This window comes from Panthera onca, chromosome C2 (genome assembly GCF_046562875.1).
Source record: "Panthera onca isolate mPanOnc1 chromosome C2, mPanOnc1 haplotype 2, whole genome shotgun sequence".
In the NCBI taxonomy this organism is placed as follows: domain Eukaryota; kingdom Metazoa; phylum Chordata; class Mammalia; order Carnivora; family Felidae; genus Panthera; species Panthera onca.
The window spans coordinates 6964307-6980821 of record NC_138347.1 but is presented as its reverse complement, the minus strand read 5'-3'; the positions used below and the strand labels follow the sequence as shown (position 1 = coordinate 6980821).

The 16515-nt window shown below is 48.0% G+C and overlaps 1 protein-coding gene across 2 annotated transcripts in view; it reads right to left on the bottom strand.

The window, feature by feature from the left end:
- The window catches only part of ERG (ETS transcription factor ERG), a 263881-nt gene extending 251722 nt beyond the window's left edge, over positions 1-12159 (bottom strand). Inside the window, exon 1 of one of the 2 annotated variants that reach the window (XM_078452772.2) lies at positions 12093-12159. The gene's annotated coding sequence lies outside the window, so the exon portion shown is untranslated. Of the gene's footprint in view, positions 1-11029; positions 11131-12092 lie in introns of those variants that run through there. The other variant, XM_060640881.3, reaches the window with a different exon arrangement.
- Positions 12160-16515: the final 4356 nt, after the last annotated feature.

Below are 16515 nucleotides of genomic sequence, written 5' to 3'. Positions count from 1 at the left end.
CCAAGTCTAACTCACATAGCAGCTTCCAAGAGCACACGTTGGCCATTTCGCACCCACAAACACCCAACCTGAGAAGCTGGTGGGGAACCGTCTGGGGATGGGGGCGACACAGCCCCTCCCTCTGGCTTTCTGTCGCCTTCACCGTGCCACAGCTGACAGCTGAGCCCCCTGGCTGACAGTCCCACAGTTAGCAGTTTGTCTCCGAGGTCTCCCCCGGGGACGCGGCAGGGACCCAGCGCAGAAGCGACTGGACGTAAACCTCCCCGGCCAACCTCAAGGTCTGGTCGCCAGCGGTGACACAGATTTTCCTCCAAGATTTGAAGCACATGTGGCTTACATCAACGCGGTCTCGCATCCATTCTCTGTTGAGACCACTTGCCTCGCACATTCTCATATTTACACGTTCACTGAACGTAACCCCAAGTGAATTATTTCAGAAGGCTTAATGCGCTTCAGACTTCTCAAATACAATTTAGGCCTTAAATTAAATTTGTAGTCCCGTGGGAAACCAGTAGGTTAGACGCAGCCGACGGCATCCAGGGGACACGCAGGAGCCCCAGAACAGAACTGCGGTTACTTCTAGAAGGATCTCGCCTGGTAGCCGAGGCTCCCCGGTGAACGGAGCGGGATTCGACCGCAAAACCGGATTCGGCGTCCGGGTGTGAAAGCAGTGGAGCCTACTGGACGCAAGATAAATATTCTTGCGGCTTTGTGCGTCCCTCGACGGCCTTACCATGAAGCGCCCCAGCGGCCAGAAACGTGTGACAGAACAGACGAGAGCGTACAGCCCCGTTCATTCATTTTGAGGTCTGGGTTTTGTTTTTGTTTTTGTTTTTGTTTTTAATAAATCACAACATTCTTTGTCCCTTTTGTTTGGTTGCCCAATAACTGCGCAGAATTAGGTGTTAAATTTGCTACGGTGAGTAGAGTTGAGACCAGCCACATGCATTTTACTTAAAACTGGTTTTTTGGGGGGTTTTTTTGTTTTGTTTTGTTGTTTTGTTTTGTTTACAGCAAGCACTGCCCACTGGGAAAAATAAACCAGAACAAGGAGAGCAAAATTCCCTTATCAGGCACTAGCGATAATGAAAACAAACCATTTACAAGGAAGCACAGACGAGGAGTTTGCTGCAGACCAAGCACTGGAACTGAAAACAAATTTCTTACTCAAGGAAATGTGGAGGAGTAAGAATCTACAGTGAAGAGTTTTTTGTTTGTTTTTTGTTTTTTTTTCCTTTGCATAAAAATTAAATTAAATCTGAACACCAGGGGCGCCTGGGTGGCTCAGTCGGTTGGGCGGCCGACTTCGGCTCAGGTCACGATCTCACGGTCCGTGAGTTCGAGCCCCGCGTCGGGCTCTGTGCTGACAGCTCAGAGCCTGGAGCCTGCTTCAGATTCTATGTCTCCCTCTCTCTGACCCTACCCTGTTCGTGCTCTGTCTCTCCCTGTCTCAAAAATAAATAAAACATTTAAAAAAAAAAAAAAAAATCTGAACACCAAAGCATGCATATGGTAAAGACAGCTATTCAAGGACAGTCGTTCAGTTATTCAGCGATTGAAAGACACATTACACAGCACACTGACGATGACAAGCAACGAATGAACAACATGATTGACTCTGTAAGACTTTGCCACGAACTTGGGTGCTCCACGAAGAGGGAGAGGCCTATGTGAGATGAACCTGCTGCTACCAAACCGCAAATTCTTGCCCTCGAAACTTAATTCTGCAACGATCCACCCCATCGATGTTCTTTCTTTCTCAGGGATCCCGGCACCTCAAGAATGTTACTCTTCGGGGGCGCCTGGGTGGCCCAGTCGGCTGAGTGTCCGACTTTGGCTCAGGTCGTGATCTCACGGCTCGTGAGTTCGAGCCCCGTGTCAGGCTCTGTGCCGACGGCTCGGAGCCTGGAGCCTGCTTCGGATTCTGTGTCTCCCTCTCTCTCTGCCCCTAACCCACTCACATTCTGTCTCTCTCTCAAAAATAAACACTAAAAAAAAAAAAATATTAAAAGAAAAGAATGTTATTCTTCAAAATGATAAATCGCATTTTTCTCAAGAAACTGTCCACACGCAAAATAAGAAATTTGTCATCCTACTGGAATTGCCTTTAAACAGGGAATAGTCAGGTAGGATTTTTTTGCTCATGAAGTTGTCAGAGCACAGGATTCCAATCAAGGCAGCACGTACCCATTACGGGGTATGCAAAGTGTCCGCCTGAAAGTAGAGATTTTATTTTGCTCTTTCGAAGAACGAAGTGAGTCAACAGGAAACATTATATATGAATTTTCCCTCCGATTTGAAAAGTGCAAAGTTAGTACTGAATGTGCCACGGCTAGTGTTAGGTTTTCTGTTGCAATCCTAGCTGGTCCCACAGTGACCTTCCAGGAGATAGCCAAAGGAGATACAAAGTCACAGCATCCCAGTCCAGTGAGCGAGTTATATTACAAATTTCACAGCTGCTGCCCGAGTACATGAAACAGGAACTCATCTTCCCAAGATTCTAAACCTGCACCATCCACTACGGTGGTCGCTAGCCATGTGTGGCCGCTGAGCCCTCGAAATATGGTCAGTCCAGCCCGAGATGTGCTGTACGTGTAAACTGCACACCGGATTTTGAACATTTACTGTAATAAAAAATAATAACGTAAAATAGCTCACCAATATTTTTATACGCATTGCATTTGAAATGATAATATTTTGCACGTTGCATTACATGAAATCGATTGTTAAAACGAATTTAACCAGTTTCTTTGTCTTTCTTAACTGCTAAAATGTTTAAAACTAGGCGTGAGACTTGCACTCGACGTTCTGACCAGTGCTGCTCTGACCTCCCACTGACTCAGCCTCTTTGTCACCATGCTCCCTCCTCGTCACTTCTGTCAGCGGGCTCTCTGCTCTGACCAAGGGGATTCCAGACAGCAGAGCCCTTGCAAAGATTCCAGAACTTGTCGCTGCAGGTTCTTACTATCGGTGGGACTCTGGCCTCCGCACTCCCAAGCCTCACTCCGCTCTTCTGGAAAACGGGGGCAATAAAGGCCCTTCCTCCAAAGAGCCACGGCAAGAGTGACCTACAGTGACACATGCCCCATGCTTCCCCCACCTGGTGCACCCAATGTCAATTACAACCCTCCAAACACCACACTCTTCCTGCCTTTTTGCAACACTATTTTATCCCCTATTTTAATTGCACACTGGAGGGGGTGCCTGGGCGGCTCAGCCCATTAAGTGTCTGAAGTCAGCTCATGGTTTGTGATTTCTAGCTCTGCGTCGGGCTCTGTGCTCACAGCTTGGAGCCTGGGGCCTATTTCGGATTCTGTATCTCCCTCTCTCTCTGCTACTTTCCTGCTTGTGTGCTCTCTCTCTCTCTCTCAAAAATAAATATTTTTAAGAAATAACTTCACACTTGGGATATTGAAGTAAGTGTCTAGATTGGTCCGTCCAGAACCGGGAAGGGTTGGGCACTTCCTGTGCTACATGGACCACCTCCCAAGTAGCACCTCCAACACCCTGAACACGAGCAATGCCTAACACCCCTGCCCCCTGCCCACTGCAGCCTGCAGTCTGTCCCCGCCGAACCAGGGCCAACACACCACCTGGCGGCACGGCACAGCTCCAATGCCTCGTCCTTCGGGAAGCATTCTTGGGTCTTCCTAGGGTATGGTTTAGATCACTCTTTGATCGTATGATTCTTATAAGATGGAAATTTTTTATATTCCACCTTGTTCCAAAAAAAAAAAAAAAAAAAAAAAAGATTTAAAGTGATCTACAAGGATATATGCAATATAAAAAGGTTTTTAAAAACTCAGAAGTAGGGGCGCCTGGGTGGCTCAGTCAGTTAAGCGTCCAACTTCGGCTCAGGTCACCATCTCCCAGTTCGTGAGTTCGAGCCCCGCGTCGGGCTCTGTGCTGACAGCTCGGAGCCTGCAGCCTGCTTGGGATTCTGTGTCTCCCTCTCTCTCTGCCCCTCCCCGCCCCCACAAAAAAGTAAACATTAAAAAAAAAGCAGTAGTTGCAAAATAAATAGTACGGATGAGGCTGTAGGAGGAACAAGGGTAAGAGCCCTGCAGGCGGGCTGTGGGGCCGCTTGCCGGAGCTGGGCCAGCCAGCCAAAGGCTCGCACGATTTCTCCCGAATCGAAGGCTAAACGTGAGGTTCTCCCGTGGGTCCGTAGAGATAAGGGCCTGTGCGATGGGATGAGAAGCTTGCCCCGTGTGTTGCCTCGGTGGAGTCTCTGTCACGGCCACCGCTATACCCATCAGAGTGCTTGACGTAGCAGCCCCATGGGGGCCACCACCGCCACCGCTGCACAGCGTGGGGCCCTGGCTCACCATCAAACAGGCCCGGGCTGAGCAGGTGGCCGTCCTGAATGAGGCCCTTTTGTCAGCATATGAAGTCACCTCCTCTCTAGATCCCGCAGCACGGGCCTTCACCACCACCCCCCCCCCGCCCCCTTTCCATATTTCAACGTCCTGACGGTACAACCCGAGGCTTCCCCAGTGCCCCACGCGGCGTCTTGCGCAGACCGTGAGTCAGGAACGCAGCCTGAAAAGGCAGCTCGCCATTCCCTGGTACATTTCCCGCACCTGCCGGTCTCTCTTCCTGGACTCGCCCCTCTCTGACCCAGAAGCCCCCTCCTCCGCCGGCGGCCCGAGACCGTCACCACCTGGACGGAAGCCGGCCACGGTCCGACCTCTGCCTGTCAGCGTTCCCTGCGTCTCCGGGCACGCCGCCTGGCCCGCATTCATTTCCGCCTGGGGACGTGTTTCCCGAGGACGCTGCTCTCAGAGTGCTATTAGCGATCTGGAGTGAAAAGGGCTATCGTTCTGTTTGCCTGCTGTCAATACGATTAGCTGGGAAAAGAATAAATCAGGCGGGTCACTAATTGCCGGAGTCAGACAGGTAGAAAGGTGAGCTTCCCGCTGGAATTTTCCGGCTTTCCCCATTAAATGTGCAGTGGTGTTCCGAACCTCCAGATGTACCCAGTGCCTTCATCGTCCCTAATGGACCCAGGTCCCCCGTGTCTCTGTGTGGCTGGTGCTCTCGTTTAATAGGTGATCCAGAAACCTGGATTGCGAAACACGTTCCCAGGTCGCCTAAAACCAATAAACAAAACTCAGCATGATTTAATGCTTCGTTTTTGCAAAGAAAAACTTTATGCTGCAGCTACCTGTCGTTCTACACGCGTTCTGATACATGGAGACAAATGTAACCCCTTCTCTGCCTCCTGGTAGTTCCCTGTGGGGTCTGCGTACTTACGGGATGATTCTACTGGCTCAGCTCTGGTTTTACCCGTTCGGTAGGGAGTGTTGGGGAGACACTGTCCTTGGGGGATGTTCTGTTTCATCACCTGCATTTATAAGTAAGTCTTAGAAAACTGCAAAACTACATCCAGTTATGTAGTGGGCCGCTTCAGAACAGATGCTCTTTCAGCTATGAAATCCTCTCTCTTTGAGACCTCAAGCGGTAATGGGTATGCTCTTCCTCTGCCTCCAAAGCCGGGACTTTCATTTGGGTCTCAGAGCTCGGAGGAAACATTGGTAAGATGCTGACTTAACCTGCCTTCTCCAGAAAAGACCGGCAACATTCCCTGGATTTGATCTTTATTGTCATTATTTCTATTTCAGAACTCCGCAGTGAAGTAAATTTTACTGCCAGGGTCAAATAGACGAGAAAGTACTTTTCGATCCTGGAGAAGCAAATTTTCCTCTCCTTTTGCTGATTCTGTCATCTCGCCGCTGTATCTTGCGCTGCAAAAAGAGCCAGAGCCTTTGCACGAGACGAGGTTACATTCTGTGCAATTAGAGACCCAGATTTGTAAATGTGGCAGCAGGCTCACACCGGCTTTGTGAGGTCGGATACGATATTAATGAGAAGGCACTCGAAGTATGAGATGTCAGAACGTTCCTCAGCTGGCAGTTTCTTTTCTATGCGTTTTTGCCTCGCTTCCTAATAAAAGAAACTTCAGCTTCCTAAGCCGTTTCATTTAAAAGTTTAATATTTGGGGCACTGAGGAGGGTACTTGTTGGGCTGTATGTAAGCCAAATGGACAACAAAATATACAGAAATAAATAAACAAACATAAATAAATAAATAAGTAAATAAATAAATAAATAAATAAAAGTTTAATATGAAGGGACACCTGGGTGTGTCCAACTCTTGGTTTCAGCTCAGATCATGATCACACAGTTTGTGAGTTCAAGTCCCAAGTCGGGCTCTATGCTGACAGCAAAGATTCCCTCTCTCTCTCTCTCTCTCTCTCTCTCTCTCTCTCTGCCCCTCCCTGCCTCACTTCCACGCACTCTCTCTCAAAATAAATAAACTTAAGAAAAAAAAAAGTTTTACATTAAGATCGTAAGTGGAAAATGTTTCCCAACATTTTCTTTTACGAGCACACACTTCCGTCATTATTTATACTCGGCGTAGATCTCTGTAGGCCCATGTAAGGATCCTGAAGTCCTACCCTGTTCACTCCTGGGGTCCTCCCTGCAAGGTGCCCTAGTGGTCCCCTCCCCCTCCCACCAGGCTCCTCATGACAGCTCCTTTCAATCTCCTCTCAGAAGCCTGAGATCCTCATTCCCTCGGCTTCAAGCGGAATTCCTGGCCTCAGTGACACCGAATGGGAACGTGACTTCCCCCGCTGCCGACTGCAATCAATTTATTCTGTGAAGGCAACGGGTCGTTAGCAGACATGGTTAAGACCCTGGGTTTCTCTTCCTGTTCCCAAGAGCAACAGAGTCTGAGGTCCATCTTAGCGCAGACAGAAAGGTGACGACACCAGCGAACCCATGCCCCCGATGCGGCTGTACCCAAGGTGGTCACGCAGACCTCCATGCCCGGAACACAGAAAAACGCGCACTCCAATTTTGTCTTTCTTTTACTCTGCAACTTCAGCTAAGTTACTCAGCGCCAAGAATCCACAACCCACACTTCCACTCCGACCCAGAGAAGATGAATCTTCCCACCAGGAACGGAGAGGAACAGAAATCGGGCAACGATAGGACACCAAGCGGGGCTCACCTCCTGTGCTCCCCTGGACCTTAACCGAGAACTAAACACACATCTTCCCTTTTATTTTTTTTATTTTTTTAATGTCCATTTATTTTCGAGAGAGAGAGAGAGACAGAGCATCAGCAGGGGAGGGACAGAGAGAGAGGGAGACACAGAATCCGAAGCAGGCTCCAGGCTCAGCTGTCAGCACAGAGCCCGACGCGGGGCTCGAACTCACAAGCTGTTGAGATCATGACCTGAGCCAAAGTCGGAAGCTTAACCAACTGAGCCACCCAGGTGTCCCTCATCTTGACTCTTAAATTAAGATTTGGGAACCTTTGCCGGACTTTTAATTAAGTGAAAATTAGAGTTTCCTGCTATTAAAAAATATCGCCACGCAGCTGTCTGTTTTCTTTCCTAACTCGTTGGACAGATGCTTCCCCCCCCCCCCACCACTTCCAGGGGGAATAATTATTGGAATAATATTATTACTAAAAGGAATCCCATATGAGACACCAGCATGTGTGAAAATCTCATTCCCACTAACACAATTCAAAACCAAAGGGTATGTTTTGAAAGGAGGCAGCCACCCATCTCGTTTTTAAAAACCTTTCGACACGCTGGCAGTGTGTCCTAAATCAGATCTCACGTCTCGTCGTCTAGGATTGTAATTTTAAAAAGCGATAAATTAACTCAAAAAGGCTTGTTTTCCACACTTCGAGGATATTTCATTCTCCACACGCAGCCATTTTCAAGCAGAAAAGTCACATAACTGGACTTCCTTTGCACACACTTCTGAACATGCGCGGAGTCAAGGTAACTGAACCCCTTACTTTCATTGTTAAATTACTATTTCTCCTACGCAATCAGGGTCTTCCAGATTATGACATGTGGCCTTAAAAATAGAAGAACTTAAAAGTTACTTTAAATCTAAAACGTAGACCCAGAGCTCCATTTTTGGACGCACCCTTTAATTTCTTGGTGCTGTCTACGTTTTACTTACACTTAAATTTAGCCAAGTTAATTTTAGACCACCCGCCTTCACTACCTTCGCTAGGTCTGCAATGTTACAAACATGAAGCCTTGAATCCTCTCTCCTTTAAATGCTAAAATGTTAGAAATAAAAGGTAAAGTTAAAAGGGGAATCTTCCCCCCTCCCCCCCATGCCAGGCTCTTTTGAAGAACCGTTTGGAGGCTAGTCCAGACCACTGGAAACTCCTGTCATTTATCTACAAACAGCTTTGAATCAATAAATGTGGGCCACATACTGACAATGCAAAATGTACAAGTAATTAACTCACGGCTAATACTCAACGCTAAATGTACAAGTAATTAACTCACGCCCAGAAGTGCAAGGAAACACTAGAGAGAGAAGGTCATCCAGAGCATCAACAAGCCCTCGTGTGCGAGCAATCACCAGCTACCGCCGTGACTTACAAAGTCCCCCCAAGACCCCCAACTCCCCACACTTCCGCAACCAGGTATCGAAACGACCTGAAGTTGTGTCCGAAACATTTAAATGCTTCTACTGTACGTCGGCTTCTTTTTCTTACAGATGCCGCTCCAGAGTTTTTAATACAGTTTCAAGTTCAAGGTGTATAGACCATAAACAAAAGCTGTATTCTGAAGGACTACATCCCCTAGGAAAAGCCCAAGAATCCTTCCACAGAGAGGGGAAAGAACACAGAACCCCCTTTGGCATTCTCCTCCTCACCGGAAAAGCTTGCCTGGGAAGCAAAGGCTGATGAAGCCGGGAGGCGACACAGAGACTTGCAGTTAGAGAGCGATCAACTCCCACCCTACACGGAGCTCCATCAAAAGGCCGGGGTTTCGCGCATGATGACTTAAGTTACCTTGGCCACATCTTGTTTCCCCAGCTCCGTAAGTCTCGTTAGAAACATGCAGGTGTCTTTATGTCAACACCTCCTGAACAGAGTTCTATGAAATCGAAGGCAGCACTGACATTTATTCAACATGACAATGTCTCCCCACCACTCCGTATCATATGACCGACGCCGACCTGCTATCGTTTTTCACTGAGGATAGGAAAAGCCTCCAGGAACATTAGCTCCTCTGTCTTGTGAAGAAATAATTCCCCCTTCTGTTATTTTATGTTCTTGTTTAAGGATAATGAGCCGGAAAAAAAAAATCAGAGCGAATATTAATTTTAGGGAAAAAGTTGGAAGTTTTCTATTATCTATTTGCCTATGATACGAGACATGATATATCCCATGCATGCACATCATGTGTATGACGCTTTACAAAAGCACGTAAGTTAAAAATCCATTTTGACATCTTGGGGAGATGCTTTCCTTCTTACATATATATACATATCTGGCACTCCCCTGGGATCTTAGCCCTTACCACAAATAAAACACTGGATTTTTCTGAGATTAGAAATTCAACAAGCTTTTTCTAGAATACCAAAACAAAACATGGGAAGTAGAGGGAGGACTGTTGATATCCACACGGACACGCAGCCCCGTTACATAATCCATTCAATGGGAAAGGCTGATTTTCAAAATTTTAGCTGAAGGAGGAACATCGGGTTAAATCCCCAGGCACTCATCGTGAAATCACAGACTCATGTAAAATAATGTATCACGAGCCTACCCTGAATTTTTTAAACTAAAATGAAGTCATGACAAAGTGTCAGAAAAGAGAAGAAACTGTAATTTTAAGTGTAACTGGAATGACACATTCTGAAACCTATAAATCAAAAGATATAATACCCATTCGCCAGCACCGTGCAATGTCCGAATGAAGCTAGGATTACCGGACCGCAAACGGCATTTGTGATGTGGGTAGCACTCATAAAACCTTTCTTTAGAATTATGAAACTTCACATACTAGCCACAAAGTTTGCATATCTCACCCTGCTTCCACCAGATTTGTCATTTCGATGGTATGATTAGCTCATTCATAATTTGACACCCACTGAAGTAATTTGGTTGGGTTTGTACAGAACTCGTGTTGCCTGGTCTTCCCGGGGGGCTGAAGGAGCCCACACCAGCGGCTGCCAGCAGAGCAGGGGTTAACCCCAGGAATGTGACAGTTCTCCGGGTGATAAGGTGATGCGGAGCTGAGGCTGGTCAAGGGCTCTAAACTACTTGGAGACAACCGAAAATCCTCAAAAGTAGTTCCAATGATAAATAAACTCTATGCGCTATGTTATGTCACCCCGGGGAAGAATACAATGTTTTTTACTCGCATTGGAAGTTTTTTGAACTGCAGAACTACAGAAACATGTCGAGTGTGAAATCTGTGGCCCATATGAATAAGTTCTTTTGAAGGATAAACGAAATTACCCTTATATCAACGAGTTGCATTAAGTGCACATCTGCATCAAAATTGTTTACCCATTTTACTGGGCAGTCTGGTCTGCTATTAATAATAGCATTTAAGTTTTAGGCTTAAAAATACTAAAAAAATAAGTCTATAAGTACCTTTTGTAAACCATCTCTATACCAAGGCTATCTGATTAAAAAAAAAAAAAAAAGAATTACAGGCCACATTTTTAAACATGCCAAGAACTCCCAATTAAGGTGGCAAATTGTAAGCACGCAAACATAACAGCTGCAGGCTGAAGTGTCAGAGGTGACACGACGGAGACAGGGACGGGGGAGAAGAAAGAGGCAGAGCCCGGTTTCCCGGGGTTTGGAGCGACGTCGGAGGTAGAGTCCCTGCCTGCAATGACCCAGCGGGGTGACAGCCTAGTCCACATCTGGTCCCCGCTTCCAGCCCACAGTGGACTTCAGGGCAACACCGAACTCCCATCGAGGCAAGAACGAACACGCTTTTTTTTTTTTTTTTTTTTTTTTTGCTCGGTGTCCCAGATGAGGCCCCCGCCGATTTCGGGGTCCCTGCTCCTCTCCGTCCCGCCCGGGCCCCGCGCGCCTTCCCCGGGACCCCGGGCAGCGCAGCGGCGAGCCGTCCCTCCCTGCGTCGCACGCCCCACCTGTCCCCGCGCCGTCGGAAGGGCCGGCCACCCCGCCGCCGCCCGCGCGGGAGCCGGGCAGGGCGCGCGGGGCGCGGGACTTACCGGAGGCGAGCGCCGCCGTCGGGGAGGGCGTGTCCCGCACGTGCGTGTCCGCGCCCGCGTGTGCCCGCGCGCGTGCCTGGCGGTGCGCGCGCGGAGCCGGGCCGCACTGACTCCCGGGGCGCCGACGGGCTCAGCCCATGGTGTGGGCGCCGGCCTCGGGGAGGCTCCGGCTCCCGCCAATCGCCGAGCAGGGAGGCCGCCCCGACGCGCGACCCGCGAGCGGGAGGTGCGCGCCCGGGGGGCGGGGCGCGGGCGCGGGGGCGCGCGTGTCCCCGGGCGCGTGGGGGCGCGCGCGTGGGTCTGCGGGCGCGCGTGTCCGTGCGCGCGCCCGGGGGCCGGGGAGCGCGGCGGCGCGGGCGGGTCTGGTCGCCGCCGGGTTTAGGACGGAGCTGACGGCGGGGGAGGGCGCTGGGGGCGAGGAGGAGGAGGAGGAGGAGGAGGAGGAGGAGGAGGAGGAGGAGCTACAGCCGAGCCCGGGACGGCGTGAGCCGGGCCGGAGACAAACCCGGGACGCGCCTCCAGGAGGGGAGACCAGAGGAGTGGGGCGGGGGGAGCCCCGGAGGAGCTTGCTTCTCGAACTCGGGGTCGCTTCTGGTGAGAAGCAGTGTTTTTTTTTCTTGCCCAGCCTCAGCCACGACAGACGTCACATGTAATAAAAGAACCGGTGGCAGCCGTAGAAGTTTGAAACCACCGGCTGCCTTGGGATGCGCATCAGAATCAAGACCACGTCGCCCTCAGACTGGGGAAGAAGAGACGCGGTGCCAAGGTGCCTCCGGCTTCAGCGAGACCTGGGGTCGCTACCTGCGCGTCCCCGGAGCCAGAGGCGAGCGCCGGGACGGGCCGGCGGAGGCCGGGGAGCAGCGCGACGCGGGATGCCCAGACACCCGGCCGGACGCGCGGGCGCCGTGACAGCAGCCCTCGTGAGAACAGAATCCAGTCGGCAAAAAACAACTCCCCAACGGGGGAGCCGCGAGGTCCCGCTCCTCGGCCTGTGGGGCACTGTGCTAAGCCCCTCCAGATGTTTTAGTTTATCAGTGAATCGTGACATCAAAATCGCGCTTACCTGAGTGCGTCGTCTCTTCATTCACTGCTGTCCCCGGGGGCCCGTCACCACCATCCCTGCGCTCGCTAGGAACCCATCCCAGAACGTCCTCTTGCACGCTCGCTCCTTTCCGACCAAGTGAAAACTACTCATGTCCCTCCCTCTCCAAACTTTAACAGCCAAGAATTTCAGCAAACAGCCAGCAAGAAGGCTAAGTCCCCCCCCCCCACCACCCCAAGGGATGGGAGGGAATAAGCACTCCTTTAATTTGAAAAATAATAATTAAAACTCCCTCAACTTTTAAGGCCGGGCAACATAATCTATTAATTGGTCGCTATTAACATGCAGTTTTATTGACCATAGCACACAGAAGTCTGATTGTGAAGGAGGAGTGTTTTCAATGAAAGTGGAGTTATTTTAGCTGCAGACGTGTTTACATTTCTGTGGTTTAGTCTATAACTTTCTCTTTTTCTTGCTGCAGAATTCTGCTCCATGAAGCAAAGCCCTTAGCTCCCAGACATTCCAAAAAGTCTGCCAAAATAATAGAAAAAAAGAGAGAGAAGAAAAAACACAGAGAGACCCCCAAGTCTGGGTCAGGCTCGGGGTTGTGAGTGGGCATCGGTGAGTATGCCCGCCCCCCCTCCGCACTTTCCAGTTTAAAAAAAAAAAAAGCCTTCAGGGCTCCATTTCCTGTTTGCTGGGGGAAAAAAACTGGGTCTAAGCAGCTGAGTTTAGAAATTGCCTTTTCGGGGACCCTTTAGATTCTGAGGGGATCTTTAACCCTAAAGCCGCCAAAATGGACCCATTAATTTGAAAATCTGCCATTTCAAACCCTCCAAGGAAGTGTTTCTTTTTTAAATGGGCAACTTTCATGAAACTGCAAATCTATTCTTAGGAAATTTCCTGCAAACACACACACACACACACACACACACACACACATCATAGTAGATGAAATACAAGCCACCTGTCCTTAGGGGGCCAAGACAAGATACCAATAAAAATAAATCGTGAAAACAGAATAAGCTTCTGACAAGAATGCATCCTTTTCTCAAAGAGGTTATGGTACAAAGAACAGAATGCATATTAAAAGGTGCACATTTATAGGGCCATGTCAATTTATACACTCTGTGCTAGAATCATCATTTGCAAATTCGATTGATTCTTTTCAGTTGCTCCCTAGTACCACAGATGACACAATATTGCAGTTTATGTGGTCTTAAATGTACAACCTGCCTCTCCCTTTAGCTGCCAATTGCAAATTTTGGTTCCCTTTCTCTCTAGCTATTCTCCAAAAATTCCAGATCCAAGAAACCTCACTGTATTTTGAAATCTTCCTCTTAGCCACTAATTTTCAAAACTCACCACAGGGAACCCTTAACATTTAGGGAAGTGCTTTAAAATAAATAGATTTTCAACCTGTTCAATGAGATCATCAGTCCCCTGGGCAATGACTCTACTTTATAACACTACAGTGGGCCAGCAAAGTTCCTCAATCATCCTCACCGGCACTGAATAGTATACTACAGAACAGTGCAGGAAATAGTACTAGGTAAACTAATAGACAAAAGAACATTAAAAAAAATAAAGCACTGTGCTTTCATAGCTGGGAGATCATGAGCTCAATAATCCAAGTTATTGTTGAAACTGAAATCGCGGGTTCAGAAAAACCACAATATTTGAAATAATGTCTCTTCTAGCTCCCCTTTACTACTCTTCGTCCACTCCCCAAATCTAGACGCTCGCACAGAGAAAGAGAATTTCTTGGAAGAAATATATTCTGAACCTACTTAAAAATCTGAGATCATTCCTCTGGAAAAATCTGAGAGCCTCAGAACCCCGGAGTTCTGCATTGATCTTATGACATCATGTCCTCCAATTGATTGTATCTTATAGTCTGTAATTAGGAAGTTCTTCCTATTGTCTACTCTAATCTCCACTTATAGCATTACCTTCAGTATGGTCCATAATCAAGGTCAAAGAGTAGGAAATCTGCATCAACTCGTCAAATCCATTGACTTAGCTTGAGAGGCCAGCAGAGACACATACACTATCTTGCAGGACAATTAGCAAATACGACAATTGTAACTAAGTTGGGAACATATCATTCAAAAGAAAGGTTTTTAGCGGTGCCTGTGTGGCTCAGTCGGTTAAGCATCCAACTTCGGCCCAGGTCATGATCTCATGGTTCGTGAGTTCGAGCCCTGCATCGGGCTCTGTGCTGACAGCTCAGAGCCTGAAGCCTCTGCTTTGGATTCTGTGTCTCCCTCTCTGTCTGCTCCTTCCCCACTCATGCTCCGTCTCTCAAAAAATAAATAAACACTACAAAATATTTTTAAATAAAAAAAAATAAAAGAAAGGTCTTTATAAAAACACCACTTGACACATTTTGTAAGAATTAGTAGCTTTAAGTATTTCATACGTGAAATGGTCTTCTTTCTGTATAAAGTTTTGCGGTCAACTTAATTCTTTTTGAAATCCCTTTTATCCAAAAGATGTTTTGGATTAATTTAAGTATTTGTTACTGGATAATGTCAAGCTCTTGTTCAATGAAATGTCCTGCACTGGGTTGTCACACCTGTTAAATATAAGCCTCCTTTTCTTTTGATATTCTGAGCAAGGCCTTAAAAGGTTTACATCCTTCAATATGGAGACTTAATTGCTTTGCTATAATAAAAATAATCCCTATAAAATTCAGATTGTGGATATTTCAAAGCTGAGAGAAGTATTGGATTGGAATGTAAAGGTTGCAGTTCAAAAAGCCTTCCACATTTAATATAACATGCATGGGGTTATGAGTTATAAAGTCCCGGTTATCATTTTGTAAGGTCTGGTCTCTGTCGTCCTCACACGGAGCGTCTTTGAGCTTTACTTTATGGCTTAGCAGTTCTCTGTGTGCATGTGTTAAATATGGAAAGGGTAGCATTTCCCTCATTTCCCTCTGCAGTAAATGCTCACAAGGGAGGAAGTCTCAGATTCTGTTTTAAGAGAGGCACTGGAGTGAGATTGCCTCACTGACACATTCATGTCTTGGTGAGCTCAGATCTGGTGTGAAGCCATTCTTTTTGAATCTTTATTTATTTTTGGGAGAGAGAGAGAGAGAGAGAGAGACAGAGCGCGAGTGGAGGAGGAACAGAGAGAGGGAGACACAGAATCCGAAGCAAGATCCGGGCTCTGAGCTGTCAGCACAGAGCCCGACATGGGACTCGAACTCACAAACCGCGAGATCATGACCTAAGCCGAGGTCGGATGCTTAACTGACTGAGCCACCCAGGCGCCCCGACGGGAAGCCATTCTAAAGGAGAGCCACGCTTGGAGAAAGCAGACATTAAGCGCGCTGGGTGTAAGGACCCTTCAACTTTCACCCAGGCATCCTGAGCCCTTCCCCCACAGCCTCCACCCAATCAACTGGGATTTTTTTTCCACCGTGGAGGTTGGGTGGGAGGGGGTCTGCCCATTCCATGTTCCACCTTCCCTCTGGGCAACCCAAGACCAGGGAGAGGGGAGGATAAGTGTTGGAACTCCAGAGCTGAGGTTCTAGACTTAGTAGCATCCCTGGGTCTCCCTACGACCATTGGCATCTCATCCCCCGACCTCTACCGCCCATCATCAGTGAGCAGCAAAGAACGAAGGTGCACATTCTCTGGGGAGAGCCCTCAGCCTACGACAAAAGTATTTCAAGGGGCTCTTGGGTGGCTCAGTCAGTTAATCATCCACCTCTTGGTTTCAGTTCAGGTCATAATCTCACAGTCCACGGATTCGAGCCCCACGTCGGGCTCTGCGCTAACAATGCAGAACCTGCTTGGGATTCTCTCTCCTCTCTCTCTGCCCCTCACCTGCTTGCTCTCCAACTCTCTCTCTCTCTCTCTCTCAAATAAATAAACTTTAAAGAAAAAGTATTTCTAGTGTGTTTTATCAGCAGCTGCTAAGTCTGTTTTCTGTGTTCTTTCCCCCTTTCAGACAAACTAGCTTCATGCAACACTCTTACCCTCTGAAGCACTTTTTCAATCTCTGTCAGATATAGTTTAAGCATTCTGGGCACACAGCCGTTCTCCGTAACACGTGGTGACCACGAACTGCTCCGTAAAATTGCATAATGCGTAATTCCCATCAGCTTGCATGATGCGCAAAATACGTTGATAGGAAACACATTGTGCATCTGTCCGTGGGCTCTGGTGACAGAGGTTCCACAAAGCGGATCGGGAGAGCATATTTGTATTTTTTAAGATGGAATTACATAGAACACATCAGGAGATCTGCCCCAGCTCCTTGGACGATTATGCTTAGGCAATTTGCGTTTGAGCTTCATGCCCTATGACACTAAATCTATCAATGAACAACGTTCTTGTCATGTATGTTTCCATCCGCTTGATTACTCACGAGTGCAGAAATAGTTGCATTTTTGGAAAACTGAGACCATTTTTTTTCTCAGTGATTTTTTGGA